Genomic DNA, 16,198 nt, shown 5'->3' with positions numbered 1-16,198 from the left:
AAAAAGTTAGTTCTTTTAATGACCTGGAATGGACTAATATTCTTCCTCTACACAACAAAATTCTGAGTGTGATTCTAATAAAGATCTTCTGGTTCAAAAAAAAAATCTTATCATTTTTACATATACTCTATTAGTAACCAAAATCTTTTAATAGAAAGCAAAATGAACTAACCATAGATTTTGGTCCAGGAGGAATCTAATTTCTCTCTTATGTATGCGGCTCAAGACGGATAGATTTGGTTTTAGCAAAACAGGGATCCTAGAATTCAGACTCTATACGTGCCTTCATCTTTCTGTGTGTCCTTGAGCTCCCTTCCATATTCCTGCCTTCATTCTCGGGTTTTATTTCCTGCATGACAGTTCCAGAAGACGAGGATGACGTATCCAACGACATCAAGGGATGTGTTAGAATAAATCAAAATCTCATGAGAGTTCAGTTTGAGCGTTTGTTTCTCTGTCTGCACATGCGCTATTAAGTGTGGAAGAAAGGTGAGAAATAATTCATCTGGTTCAGCATCCATGCTTGTTCCAAAGGACAAAGAGTGGGGACTTGTTCAGCTTCGAGATGGGTGCTGGGTAAAAAAGTGTGAGATGCTTATTATAGCACATCTGTGACCTTTATGACAAAGCTGTGTGTAATTACTGTCCTGTCTACTACTGACATCCTTACTGTAAGCTCTGTGCCCTTAGCATGTATCACTTCTTACCAAAGCAACGTGACTGAAGAAGGCCTGTCTTTTTAGTTGAGGTAGACTGTCCAGTTCAGGGTGGCCTCAAGGCTCTTCCTCGTGGTTAGACAGACCACCCCCACCAATAGGGTCCTCTTCTTTGGAGCAGCAGTCTCAGCTGCAAAATCTACCTTTCATTTCTTCTTCTGAGTCCCTGTTTAAATAATATCCAAATGTTAGAAATAGCTTTCACCTATTTTCTTTTATTCTCATCAATACCTTCCTCTTCAAGGATTTTAAATTACCCTTCATGAAAGTTAAGAAAGTAAAAACCTGATAATCAAAAATGCAGGAATGATTGACGGGTTACATATTTTTTTTTTCATTTCTTCCCTGTCTTTTTGAGCATCTTCTAAAGCAACTGTAATGGTCAATTTGTAACACTCAGCTGAACTGAATTAGCATGGTTCCGGATGAGGATTGTTGCCAGCAGCATACAGAGAGAACTGGATGGGAAAATGCTGGCTTTCTTGATATGAGCTCAGCTATTGTCACCAGAGGAGCTCCCGTCCTTGCTGTCACTGAGGATGGCTGCAGTTCTCTTGAGGGGAGCTCTGGTGCTCACCTTGAGCGTTGCTTCCTGGCTGCAGTGCAGATCACTTAGCCTGCTGGCACAGACTTTCCAGGTTCCACCACTGACCTTTGGACCTTCGCAGTGTAGATCGTTGGTACAGACTTGCGTGTGATATAGTCACAGGCTGTAGGCCTCTGACTGGACTTATGGGGGCCGGCATTGCCATGGGCTCTACATCTTCAGCTGGACTCCTGCAGGATATTGCTCTGGGACCAGGCACTCAGCTGAATTATTTTGGACTCTAATGTGTAGACAGTTCTCCTGCACTCTAGTATTTGACTTTTTGGGTGAATAGTATAACGTAACCTTATCAATTGTGTGCCCTTTATTAAATTTGTTCTCTTGTAAACCTGACTCCAAAGGCAACCCAATTCTCTACCACATATGTATGTTCATCTGAATCTAGTTATATAAAGAGGCAGTCTGTCTGTGTCTGGTTTATGTCACTTAGGATAATATCCTCTAGCCTCATTCATGCTGTGAGTAACAGAATTTCCTTCCAATTAAGAGGGAGAAAAGAGAGGCAATTTGATTGGACATACAACACTGGAATAGGACTCAAGGAATCTGAATTTCCTTTCATTATCTAATAGGGGAAGAACTTGAGTATAACTTCTAGGAGTCTGTGATTTCAGATCTGTGAAATTAGAGGTGGACTCTGTTCGCTCTAGGTCATGCAGGAAACTGTGAAGCACAACAAATATCATTCAGGAGTCCAGCACTTTTGTAGAAGCTTTTTGATATATTAAAAGGAATCTGCAAAGTCAGATAATCTTTTTTAGTTTACTGCCAAACTTTTCATCCCTTTCTATGATTTCTCTTGTTCCAAATTTGTAGACAGACATGAACTTGGCAGTTGCTGTAGAAATGGGAAAATTATAAGGCATGCTGAACTGTTCAGTGACTAGATTTATCTTTGAAATGTGTTTTCTCTACATTCTTCCCTCCTAAATAATTATAACTTTGAACATTTGGGAGCAAACAGATTGGCAGAAGACCTTGCCCCCTCTGGCTGCAATGATCATAACATAGCGAACAGTTCTTCAGACTGTCTGACCGCAGACTGTGCTAAGTAGAGCTGTGCTCTTCATAGCCGAAAAGTACGAGTACTTCACAATAACTTGGCAGTGTTTTTGCGCGATGCCAATGGAGATAGCGAGTAGCAAAGATTTCACTTGGTTGCAAAACATCCGGAAGCATCTTTAAAAGATTAATTAGAAGTCAGTGTTCAAGACAGCTCCTGATAACCTTAAACCATGCCGATCTGCACGATGCTATTTGCAATAAAGTCCTCGTGACCAGAGAACTCGGGTCTGGGTGTGGGAAAGGGAGAAGACTCCTCTGCATTGTTAAACTTCTTAAGTTCATGTAGAATTGTGGATCTACTTTGGTTCACATCCCTGTCAACACGTAGATTCTGGACAAGAACACATGAAAATGGATCCTGACACTGTTTCTTCCCCCTTGGGAAATCTATTCTGCTGGATCAAAACAAGGCGAAGACTTTCAGTGGCTACAACTAACGCTTTGCCAGTGCAGTGGACTCTTCGATGTGGGTGCAAAATATTGCAATAATGTCACCAAATTAAGCCAGGTGCCCGTGTTTGCATGTCAGCCTGCGGGTTCAATGCCAGCACAGACTGATTTCCACACTCCTGCTTGCTAACTGAGCAAGACAATGTCCATGAGTATCTTGGTATTTTAAATTTGTTTTCTAAAGGTCTTTTCTATCCTTTACCTTGTTCTCTGTCATTTTTAAATTTAAAACTCTATTATTTTAGAATATTAATCATTTTCCGAATATAAGTTATAAACGTCTTTCCTGGTTTTGCATGTTATGTCATTTTCCATTTTTCCCCATATATATCTTCAGTTTGTACAAAATCAAAGAATTCAAACTTTCTCTTTCATAGTTTGTTTGTTTGTTTTTGTTTTTGTTTTTGTTTTTTGCTACCAAGATCAAGCTCATGACCTTTTGCTTGCCACGATGGTGCTTGTGCTGCTGAGCTAAATTCTGGACCTCTTTCACGGTTTTAATTTTAGGTCATGTTTATGAAGTTTATCATGAACCTAAATTTTTAAAAATATTCACCTGATTTCTGTATAGCCTGTGTTTGTTTGTTTGTTTGTTTGTTTTTGTACTGGGAATCACACTCAGGACCTTGCGTCTAGCAGGCAGACACTTGTGTCATGGAGCTACACACCCCGTCCTTCCTTTTCTTTATTATGACACATTATAGTTACTTTATCATTCTATGCATGGTTATAATGCAAAGGGAGAGTTACAAATTCAACCTAACGTTTTTTTAAATGATTAAACCAATGAGACCCAGTACTCGGCCACTCTATGATCGAACACAGTGAGTAGCACAACTATCTTAAAAGTCAGTTTTCACAAAAAGGCTTTAAAGGTACCTGGATCCTGAATCCTGTGACTCTCAGGTGACTCATGTTTAAATATGCTCCTTTCCAAATGTCCACAACGTCCAGGCAGTGGCCACGATCTCCTCCCACACCACATTGCTGCAGACTCCAGTGTGCGGCTCCAATTAAATAAACAACTATTTCTGTCCAATACGAGGACATTAAGCAATGTTTAAATCTGGCTCTTGAATTGCCCTTTTCCAGGGAGGAGTTATATGTTCACAAGTTCACATAAACTGAACTAAGCTGCTCACATGATATTCTATTGCCCAGGGAAAATGCTGAGTGGCTGCTTAATGACCCTATGTGTAACAAAAATCAAAAGCAACCAATCATGTGCTTACTGCATAGCACTGATAGAGTCACTGTTGAGAGCTTGTGCCCAGGAAATAAATTAGGCACTAAAGCTATTTCTCTTGTTCCACTCCGTAGACAGACGGACCAGTTTACATTATCCTATCAAAAGCATATTGTGATGGGGGAACAAACAATATTTTTTCACCCTTTTCCTAAGAGGCTCAACATGTCTCTTTTTACATAAAATAGAATTCTCGCCAGCAAAGTAATGAAATACGGTGAAAAGCAAAGAGCATCATCGGGGTAAAAGAGCAGTGCTGACGAAAGTTCTGTGGCTCCTCACTGCTGCAGGTATCAAATGTTAAACTTTTAAAAAGAATTTTGACAAGACGAAATGCTGCCAGAAATAACAAAGGCAAACCAGTCTGGGTTTCTGCAGATATTATGAAAACATCCCTCCCCGGGAAGATGCTGAGCCAGACTTTCTCTTCCTTTACAACAACCTGCTCTCTCCTGATAAATACCTGCAACCCCCTCTGTAAACTCCTTTACGTAAAAGTAAGAATTTCTTTATTTTGCATTATGGTTAGTTTTTCAATTAAAAGCACCAAGAGATTGCCACATTTACAAAAAATGTAATATATTAATATCTTATCTTAATATAGAATATGACCGAAAATACTAGAATATTGATATTGAACAACTATTTTTTTTTATTTTTCATTTCATTTGGAACAAAAATAGGAAATTGTGAGGAACTCTAAAAATGTACTTTAATTTGAAACATATTATTATTTACATTACATGATTGTATTTTTCTGGTAACTCTTAAAATGTTAATAGCATGTGCCTAATAAATACATAAACTATTAAAATACTGTTTGTTAATAACATTGATTAACACATGCGGTTAGTGTTTGAAGCATTATCAGAAAGTAATGTGGTTCTTTTTCATTTAAATATCTGCTTAATTGGATTGACTAACCACTCTCATTGTTCACGGAGTATTTTGTTTTCCACCTGAATTATCTGCAAGTAATGATGGCAGACAACTGAAAGAGCATTTTAAACTAAGAATTCTACAGGTCAGTAGCATTCACAGTATGGCCATTGTATGGATCTTAGTATCTTTGCACTATTTTAGGGTTAAAGTTTATGTATTCCCTTTCTAAAAAATGTAAATTTGACCTCTGAGTTCTATATCTGTATCTCCCACCACATATAACAGAGTTGTCCTATGCATAACAGGGGAACCACTGTCGAACAAGTGAGGAAAATAAAGTAGTAATTAGTTGGCCCGGGATAACCAATATGACTCAGTCTATAATTCAATGCTCTACCACTTAATAACTAGAGACAACCAGTATAAACTATTGAGACCAAAGGCAAAGAGATACTTTCATATTATTTTATTCAGAAAAGAAATATAGAAGCTCTTTCTTTACTACACTGTAATACTAGCTGTCTTGGTTAATTTTGTCTTGTTTCTGACACAAAACACCTGACACCCAAATGAAGGAAGGAAAGGTTTATTTAGCTCGCTGTTTGTGGAGGTTTCAGTCCACAATCAGCTGGCTCCAAAGCAGGGTGGCATGAAACAGGGGCAGTACATCAAGGCCACAGCTAGAACAAAACTGGACCAGCACCAACAGGGGCAAGAGCAAGCCCATTTTCCTCCTTTTTATATTATACACAGGCTGCCCTACCCACAGGGAAGATGCAGTACTCAAAATATCTGTGCCCCCCTTTACACAGAATGAGGATGTTTACAAAGTAAGGATCCTGGCTTCCTGCTGGATCTCTTAGTTAAACTTCTGAACTTCTCAAATTGACAAAATAACACTAAAAAAAGCATTTATGTATAAGATTCTTTCATGTCTGCTTTTTTCCCCTTGATTGTAACCCTCAAATCTAAAAATAGACTTTTAAAAAGTGCAACATTGTTTGCATCAAGAAGAAGATTAGTACTCAACTCATAATTAAATGAACATTCTTTTTCATTTGTAAAAATTCAGTAAAAAATGAGCAAAGAATTAATTTTAAAAAGTCACACAGTAATGAGTTAGATAAACTCATAGGTGACTACATGGGAAGACTTGTCATAAAAATTACTTTTGAGCCAAGGGTTTTCAACAAATGAATGAAATAACATTTGGCCTGAATAATCACTTCCTTTGCGGTTTTCTTTACTGACAGCTGTGTAAGTTTCATGAGGTGCCTGCCTCACTCGCGCAGCAGGAGAGGTGCTTGGTACAGGGTTGTTACTGATGCTGGAGGCTCTGCTCAAGGTTGGTGAGGCTCCCTGATATCCACATAAAGACAGCAGCTTGCGGACTCTGCCATCGGAGTGACGTGGGGACCAGCAGCCACGGCTAGGCCTGGCTTTGGTGATGCCTGCCCCCAGCTGTCTTCTCTGTTCTTCCTCATGCTGTGCTAAGCATGAATGTCTGGCAGCTGTGGGATCTGGTGAAGCAACAGCTTCCAGGCTGATGAGGCCCCTCCTGCAGGTCACTGCATCGTGAGAGCCCAGGTAGCGGCCTCCATCCATATCATCACCCTCACTGTTCAAGATCTAATATTTGACCATGCGCTTCTCCAGACAGAATCCTTTTCACAGCTTTGATATAACGCACTGAAATGCCAATCAAATATGTTGAAAATGGGTTGTAAACTCCTAATGGCAGTTTCCTTTTCAAACAGGTAACTGATCTACCCACTTGGCTACCTCTGTTTTTTACCACCATTCCTAGTCCCAACCTTGATATTCTGCATCTCCAGGGAAGACTGGAGGGCTGAGCCTGTGCCCACGAGGACCCTGAGGTCAGTCTCTGTGGGTAATTCTCTGTTCCCTTGATAGGTAAAATGCCCCAAACAAAGTTGCCTGTTATAGAGGAGTTCACAGTGGCAGCCTACCGGGCTCTGGGCCTAGGGCTGCCAGAGAAAGACAATAAGAATACAGTTTCACTTACAGAAATAAATGAGACCAACTTTAGCTACAAGAAGGACCCATTTGTCCTTAAAACACCATCACCATGACTCTGTGGACTGGTGGCAATCCCTGGGACACCGGGGAGCCATGTGCTGGAGATAGCCCGGCCGCCTGATGGAAACACTAAACCTGTGAATGAGTGGGAAAATGCTAATTCTGATGACTTTCTCCCAAGTTCTCACTATGGAAATCCAGGTCAGTGAGTTGAGATTTGTGTTGAGGTCCGTCCAGCCCCTCTTCTTATCTCCTTGGACTGACAAACACAAATAAAAGATGAAGTCTCAAGGGCAGTCTTGTAGATATTCTAACTAATATCTGGCTTCTAACACTGGCGTGGTGAAGCATGCCTGTAATCCAGCACTCAGGGAGGGTGAAGCAGGAGGACTGCAAATTTGAGTCCAGTGTGGGCAGCTGAGTGAGATGGTCTCACATAGTAGACAATAAAAACAGGCCGGGGATGCAGCTTGGTATAGTCTGTGGGTTCAGCGACCTGGATCACAAAACAAGTAAATGGAATCAGGTTTCTAAGTTGCAAAAGGAAATTTACACCAAAGGGAGAAGGCGCCTCACCCATGGCCATGGGCATGCAGGGACCTTTTGCGGTGCAGCCCACACATGAGTCATGGGCGATGGCGCAGCAAGGCTTTGATGTTTGCTATGATTCTTGTAAGGCCTACATGGTAGAATGGCTAGAGAGCTTCTGTGACTACATTCAGCCTTTTCTATTTCCCCATACTCTGTATAAATACTAGGTTTCTTTTCAATTTTTTCAGGAAAAAGTTTGAAAGCTCAGCTTTACTGAACTGGATCACCTAGACAATGGCCTCCAGCTGAGACTCTCTCAGAGCACTGATGCTGGCTGGAAAGAAAGAGCCACCTGTCTAAAGTGACATCTTTTTCTGGAGGTAGCCCATATCCTATCATGGATCCATGATTTGTTAAAAAGGCTCAGTCACAAACTCAAGGTACAACACACTGCAGGGCATTGTTTGCAGCAGATCACCTGTTAGGAGTAGCTGAGGCTATTCTCACACCTGCATCACAGCTCAATTCCTCTATTTCCCTGTCCTAAAACCTTCCCATCTCCACAGAGGTGGATACCAAGTGCCATCCTGACAAATTTCATGCAAGCAAAGTTTCCTCCCAGAGCATGCCTGCTGGGTAATAATACAGTATGGGTAGGAAGCAAAGACAGACAGAAGATTTAAGCACAGGAGCTGAGAGTTGCATCACCAGGCACAAACTGGGAGGCCACAAACCTGACAGCCAGACTAGCTGGGTTCACACCCTGGCTCTATCAGTCATTAGCTCTGTCATCTTGTTTCAAGTTACTTAACCTCTGTGAGCCTCAGTTTCCATACTTGCAAGACAGAAATAATAACAAGACCTCCACCACTGATTTGGGGGGGGGGACATAATTTTACATTTGAAAATAATCTAGAAATTTTCTAGGTGCGGTAGGAAGTGCGACTGCTTAATTAAATGAATGCACAGAACAGAGCAGAAGAAATCTGATCTTCAGTCTCAGTTTTGTCCTTTGTTTTCCAACTTTCTTTTTTGCCTCAGGTCCAATTTTTATCTATTTCTACAAATTTTAAATCATTAGCCCGATGGAGTCTGCTGATATACTTGTCTTTGATTACCATGAAAGACTAACCATGGTGGAAGGACCACACTGAGAAATTCTTACTGAAGGACACAGTGGAAAGTGTGTGCTCTTTGAGTTTAGAGTTCTGCTGTTTCTATTTCGTCATAATTTTTCCTTTCCATAGAAATATAATGACAGCTCCTTTGTTTTGGGAAAAGAATTGATGTGTGCTTCTTCTGTGTGTCAGAACAGTAGCTCAGGAGCATGGCAGAGCTGTGGTCTGGATAGGGTATGGCGTGAGCGCACCCCCAGGGTTTCTGTGCTGGAAGCTTGTCTCCTCAGTGTGTGACCTGAGAGGCAGTGAAAGCTTCAAGAAGTGCAGCCTGGTGGGAGTCAGTACGGGAGCTGCTCTCAGAAGGGGCTGATGTTGGTCTGGGGATGAGGTAGTTGTTTTCTTAAGAGCTGGTTAGGATCAGAGAGTACACCTGACCTCTGACTCATGCTCCAGCTGCCTGCCTCATCACATAATTACTCTGTCTTCCATGTGATCTGCTATCATTTGATACAACTCTGGGGCCTAGAGCAGTTCAGGTGCCTTATTGTTGAGAACTTTAGTCTCCAAATCTGTGGACTGAATTAACCTATTTTCTTTACAAATTACCCACCCTCAGGTATTTACTTACAGCAATGGAAAACTAAGTAATACAGTTACTTATTTTAAAAAAGAATATGTCTTCTACCTACATTAGTACTTCTTGGCCAGAGATAATTATGCCTCTAATGGTTATCAAGGGGACAACTGGAACTACTTAGAGACATTTTTGGATTTTCATAATTCGGGAGAAGGTGCCCTGGTGTGCAGCAGGCAGAAGAGAGGGGTTCTGCTAAGCACCCTGCAGTGCACAGTCCAGTCTTTTCAGAACAAGAACAAAGCACTATCCCATCCCCAAGTGTCAATAGTGCCGACATAGAGAAAAACCTGACCTCCATGTAGGGCCACATAACTTAGTTTATTCCTTATAAATGCTGACTACATTGATCAAGGTTTCATGACTACCATTTAAAACTAGAGACACATTGAAAACATAGTGAACATAATTGTGTTTAGTACAATTTTCACCATCAGAATACTAACGGCAGGATTGTCTCTGCCATGTTGCATGGGAAAGGTACAATCTTCTTTATTTTCTTCAGTACAAGTGAATACAGTGAATGGTTGACTCTAATCTGCTGTGTGCTACATAAGCAGAAAGTCCCATCAATCTGAGTTGCATGAGTACACAAGCTGGAATGACGGGAGGACCTCGCCTGACCTAATAGTGTTGGCTGTGCAACACGAAATATCAAAAATACCTGAAATGTCAAGAAGCCAAATACTCTCCAAAGCCAAGCAGCAAGTCTTCCTATCACTGCTTTTATAATCCTGATCTCATACTGCTACATTTGAGTTGCTACAATGACATGAATGGCTGAACAGAGAGGATAAGAGGAACGCACCAAGGGTGGTCAGATAAGATCTATAAAATCATCATGAACCCTTCCTAAATCAGCCTTCAGATGATGCTTCCTGGCTCCATAATATCCCCCAGACATTATTAACTTCACAAAATCATCTTATATTCAATAACAGATTTGTTCTCTCTGTCTTTTCTAGCTAAGAGATGTAAACAGTGAGTAGCTCTGTCATTTTGAAACTTGGGATCCTGGTACCAGAAACAAAAGGTACGGGGATTTTTTTACCCATGATCAGAGAGACAGAATAGCATTTAATTAAATGAAATCCTAATATTTGGTAAATGTGAAAAATGAGGTCTGCATACCATTTTATTTTAGTCAAAATTTAATAGGGAATTTTTTTTATCTGAAATAGAAGAAAAGCCAGTGGGGGCTTGAAACAGGGATTAGAAGCAGTCAGGTGACTAGATTTTCATTTTTCAAAATTACAGAGAATCGTAAGAGGAAAATTTGAGGGAAACAAACTTCAGGGCGAGATCTGTTATAAATTAATTAACGTGATCCAGATGAGATGCATTGGAGTTCCAAACCCCAACAGTGCAATGGATAATGGAAAAGGACCACAGAGGACATCAGTACAGAATCAGAACGTCTGGGTCTTGCCCATCACATGTAAATGTGGAGAATGCAGATGCAGGTGGAATCCGAGAAGGGCAGGCACTTCCACAAGTTGAGATCAGCTGAAGAGGTGACTGCTAGAGCCACTGATCACAGACATCAGGGGCAACCTGAGAACTCAGGAGAACGACAAGCTGAATAGAGATGTGGATGGATGGTGACAACAGAAACACCTAGAAGAGACAGTAAAGACATTCATTCAATAAGCAAGATTTCTACTTATTAGAAATGGCTGGGCTAGAAAATTCTGAAGCCATCAGGATACAGGGGTGAATGAAGCCAAAAAATTATGAACTGAGGTGTCAAGTTCCTAAACAATTATAGCATTGAGACTAGACTCTTCTGATCTTATTATAGTTCTGCATGAGACAGGTAGTGTTACCTTTATAGGGACATTAAGAAAATGTAAATCTGTTCACTGAACTGCATTTCATCTTCAAATTCCTGATATATTTTAAATTGGCAGACATCTTTACAGTTTGAAATGCTAAATAAAATTATTTTGCATTCAATAAAGGTTACATTTTATCTTTTCCTGTTTCATAAATATTTCCCTATTGTAATACCTTACTATTTGTATTTAAAATTATAATTAACACAATTTATTTTAGTATAATGCTGCTTCAAATGTTAAAGAAAGTAGCTTGATAGACTTGATAGAGTCGATGTTCTCAGGTGTTTGTTCAAGAACACTCCTGAGAGAATCTGAAATTTGGTGGGTGGGGAACGGGAGGGAAAAAACCTGGCAAGGTGGGCCACTGCTGGGCCGTAATCCACTTGGAAGGAAGAACATCAGCCAGTGTAAAAGTTACTGCATCTGCATGAATGGAAATCCATTGAATTGATTTTTGAGGTTCCTGTTCCTTTACTGCCATTTTAAAACTCAGTACCATGTAAGGCTCCAGAATAAGGTCATCACAAAGACCAACAGAAAAAAGTTTTGCTTGCTACATGAACATTGCACATTTGCAAAAGCATTTAATTATACAGGTTTTCAGTTAAACTTTAAGTTTTAATCATAAATCTATAATAAGCAAATAGTCTTGTGCTTTTCAGTACTGAGAAATCAGTTTTTCTACTGATGTGTGCAAGATTTAAATGACCAGCAACTCCACACACTAAGAGCTCTGCTCGATTTTCCACCATGCAGCTGCAGCATATATTGTTACTGCCCAAAAGATTGTTTTGAAACATACTTAAGACTAAACTCTAAAATTCTACTGAATCATAATGCTAACACAATAACATGTCTTTGGTAAACACACTTATTAAATTATCACAATAAAACTTTCTTTCATCCTTTAACAAGAAGAAGCAATAACTAAAATTTACCAAAAAAAAAAAAAACACTTTATTTTAACAAAAACTTAAAACTTGCTTGTAAGTGGTGGTAACTTTAAAATATCAACTTAAACCTTGAACATATATTTACAATAATTTCAGGCTCATTTAATTACTTTTACGTACCACTGTTTTATGGTTTTTAAATCAAAGTTGTAAACATATAACACAAACATCTATCAGTGTACGTGTGTTTGCTTTACGAAAAATACAAAATAAAGAAGGAAAGACATTTTTGACCATTTTCATGGAAAGCAGTAGTATCAATTGAACACTGGGATACATTTAAGCAACCCACAGATAGAGTCCCACAGCACATATGCATCATAAGACCTAGGTAGGAATGTATTCTCTTCAGATCTCTTTGGGATGACATCTGCAGGTTGTGGTACAGATTAAAAGTGCTCCCTCAGAAGTCTCAGAGGTTCAGGGCCTTTCATTAGATGACTAATTCATGGGGTACAATACTTACATATGGACTACTTCATTGGTAAGTTCATGGTCGAACATACTATAAGGAGGTCAGCCATGTTTGGAGGAAGCAGGGTACTGGAGGCGGACTTTTAAAAGATAGCATCTTTCTCCTGGCTTTCTTCCTACCTTGCTACTTTTTGGCAGGTTTGTGAGCAGATTTCCTCCATGACATCCTTCTGTCCTAATGCACAGGGCTTTGGAGCCAGTTAACCATGGACTGAGACCTCTGAAACCCTGAGCCCAATTAAGCCTCTCCTCCTCTACACCGTGAGTGTGCAGGATTTTGTACCAGCTGCATAAAAATGACTAATGCACCTGGACAACAGAGAGTTCACATCTCCAAAACACCTGCTGCCAGGATCAGGCCACGTGGAGGTGACCAGGTGTTCAAGTGGAGAGCATAACTGCTGCATGCTTTACTCTTCCTCAGCCTGACATAGTGAGTACTTGGTCTTTTACCTTAGCCAGAATTGCTTAAGAAGATCGTCTTCTTGCATAGGGTGTGATTTTCCTCTTCATTGAGCAAAACATGAGGAAAATTTGTCAAAAATTAAGCAAAGCAAAATTTGTCGTACAGAACTGTATCAAACTCTATCTCGTGCTCCTCCAGCATAGCTGGGCCTGTTGACCTTTTTTATTCTTGAGCTCAATCTGCAAGTCCAACAAAAGGATGGCAGTAAGGAGGAAGAGCAGAAATGCAGGGAAAGACTAGAAACCCTCGACGAGAAGCTAGTTTTGTGTGAGTCATGTGACACACCTCAAATCTATGACGACATTTAATCTTCATAAAAACTAGTGAGATAAGTATCAGCTTCATTTTATGAATGATGAAAGGTAAAGCTATAAAAGTTAAGTAGCATAACATGTTTATGTATTAACACAGAGTTCAGCAGAAATTCAGACCTTATATTATCTGGCACCAAAATCCACGTCCCTTGAAAATGACACAATGCAATATATTTATTTTCTCCTACTACCTTTTACTAAGGTGAGATGCTTCCATTTGGTTTTCTCTTTTCCAACACACTTAGATTTATGACCTCCACTCAATCTTTAAGTATAATTTTAAGGTTATCTAATCCTTATTTTCTAGGCTTTATTAACCAATATATGTCTTAAATGATTTTATAGCTGATTTGTTCTACTTAGGGAAAAATAATAATTTTTTAAAAAAAAAAACCAGTTACCTCATTTATAATTCATATCCATTAATAATATATTCCAAAAAGTAAACTTGTAATTAAAATCACTAATACTGGTAAATAAAACTAGATACGCAAAATTCAATGAAGAGGTTATAATACTAGCAATCTATTCAGAGATCTCAACTATACACTAAAATATTTTCCTAAGACGTGGATATGAAGTTCTCACTATATGAAAAAATTAATGAAGGTGATTTGTTAAAATGTTGGAGGTCAGAGGGCTAAGCCGGTGTCAGGAGGTCAGGGTCCCTAGCCTCTGAAAAGTTCTAAGAGCATTTGTAGAAATGCATATGGCTGCTTCTACTGGAGAGTCAAAGTGAGACAAGATGTGGGTGGATTTCAGGGCAGAGGACACATTTGTCGGCTTGAACAAGGAGGAAGAAAACTAAGTAAAGCAATTCAGTTAGCCTCTAAAAGCAAGAAGATGCAAAGCAACTGACATACATGTATTTTCACTAATACATGGATTTGTGAGTTTATGTTGACTTATTTGTGTGTATGTCTTGTTGTGTATGGTGGCAGATCAGTTAAAATTCACTTTTTTAAACTTTCAATAATGAAAAGACATTGAGAAGTATGAAATCTGCAGCATTTGCTTTTAGACTGATAAATCCTCTGTCTCAGTTGGTATGGTGATTAATCGCATGTATACACTGGTCAAGTTCATCAAGTTATGTATTTGGTAAAATCTACTTACTTCACTAATATAAATTTTTACTGTAGGAAAATGTATTGGTAAAGTATTCACAAAAAATGCGTATATGTCTAAAAGAAGGTTTCCTGATTGAAAAGGGGGAATCGAGGAAGCACTATTTGGTCATTTTATTTTTTCCTTATAGCTGATGCTGTACACAATGGCCTATGGGTGACATCATAACGACCCTCTTAATAACTACACTCTAATCTCAGAACCAAAGAATTATGCTGCCTTACATAGCAAAAAAGACTGAAAATACAGTTATATGAAGGATCTCAAAACGGGAAAGGTTATCCTGGGTCAGTCCGATGGGTACAGTGTAAGCAAAAGTCTCCTTAGAAGGGAAGGGAAGGGGAAGGAGGAGATGCAGCCAATCACAGAACTGGGGGTCAGACTGGGGTGTTTCCTAGTTAGAACATGAAACAAAGAACCCGGAACTAAGCAATGTAAGCACATTCTAGAACCATGACTTTTCAGGGTTCTGCCCTGGGCAATTCTCCCTTCCTCCCTGAAGGAACACAACTCTAGCTGTTAGTATGACACCTTACAGACTTCTGCTTTCTGGAACTATAGAATTAATTTCTGTTAGTTAAAAGTGTGGTGGTGTGTTACAGCGCTTAGGAAATGAATATACTGTCTTAAAGTTTTAAAACTCATTCTGCCTGTAACACCACTGACTACAAAGTCCTCTTGATACTACTTTGAACTCTTCCTATCCTCCGAGTCTTTTTCTTCACTTTCTTTTTTCTTGCTTTTTCATACCAGGAATTGAACTCCTCCAGACTTGGTGCTTGCCAGGCAGGTGCTGTGCAGCTGAGCCACATGCTCTTGCTTCTTGGTAAAAATTTTCCCTAAGAGAGGGATTTTTGAGTCTCTACAAATGAAGTTTTGCATTCTTTGCCATCACCCCAAGAGAATACTGAAGTTGTAACATGTGGTGTTACTTTCTTTGATCTGTCTCTTTTTATAAGTGGTGTCCCCATGTCTGTCATCCGGGCCAGGACAGGAGCAGAGCTTGTGGGTCCTCTCCTGACCCTGACAGGGGCTTCCCCTGGAAGTCACTCCATGTGATCGCTGGAAAGAGGGCAAGAGCACCGGTTGGAAACGGGTGTTTGTCACCATGAGATAAGAGAAGAAGCACCCCGTAGCTCTCAGCATTACTGTGTCCCTGGGGCTCACCTTGCAGTCTCTCTGGAAAATAAGGTAAGAGGCAGCCTGGCCTCAATATGCAAATTATGCTGATGACTAGAAATTGCCTCGGGATTTGCATTACTCCCATCCCCGGCATTATTTTACAAAGTGTTTCTATGATTCTGCCCTAATTTTATTGCCCAGATTGTGTGAGCAAAATAAATTTGTATCTCCTACCAGGTTTTCAGAAATAGATTCTGCAAACTCCAGAGTTTTTCTTTCTTTTCTTCAGTAATGTTTTCAAATAAGTCATTCAAGTGAGTTCTGCTGCATAATGTGGTTTTTATTTAGCGTTTCACTTTTTTCCCCACAAGCCACGCTTGGGTGGACACTTTTAGAAGACTTTAGCAGTTGAAAATTATACAGAGCAAAACTGGGAAGAAGCTTTTGCCACCCTCCTTCACTGATTTGCCAAGTTGCTGCCGGGGTACCTGAGGAGTATGTTACAGAAAAGAAGAGCCTGTGAAGCTGTTAATTACACAGCCAGTTCGCTTGTTTTTCACTGACATTTTTTTTCCGCTCAAGGTCACATGCAGTCTTAACCTAGTAAGTGCTAA

This window comes from Cavia porcellus, unplaced genomic scaffold (genome assembly GCF_034190915.1).
Source record: "Cavia porcellus strain 051 isolate PalLab524CR breed Dunkin Hartley unplaced genomic scaffold, mCavPor4.1 scaffold_4, whole genome shotgun sequence".
In the NCBI taxonomy this organism is placed as follows: Eukaryota; Metazoa; Chordata; class Mammalia; order Rodentia; family Caviidae; genus Cavia; species Cavia porcellus.
Note: the sequence above shows the minus strand (reverse complement) of the source record.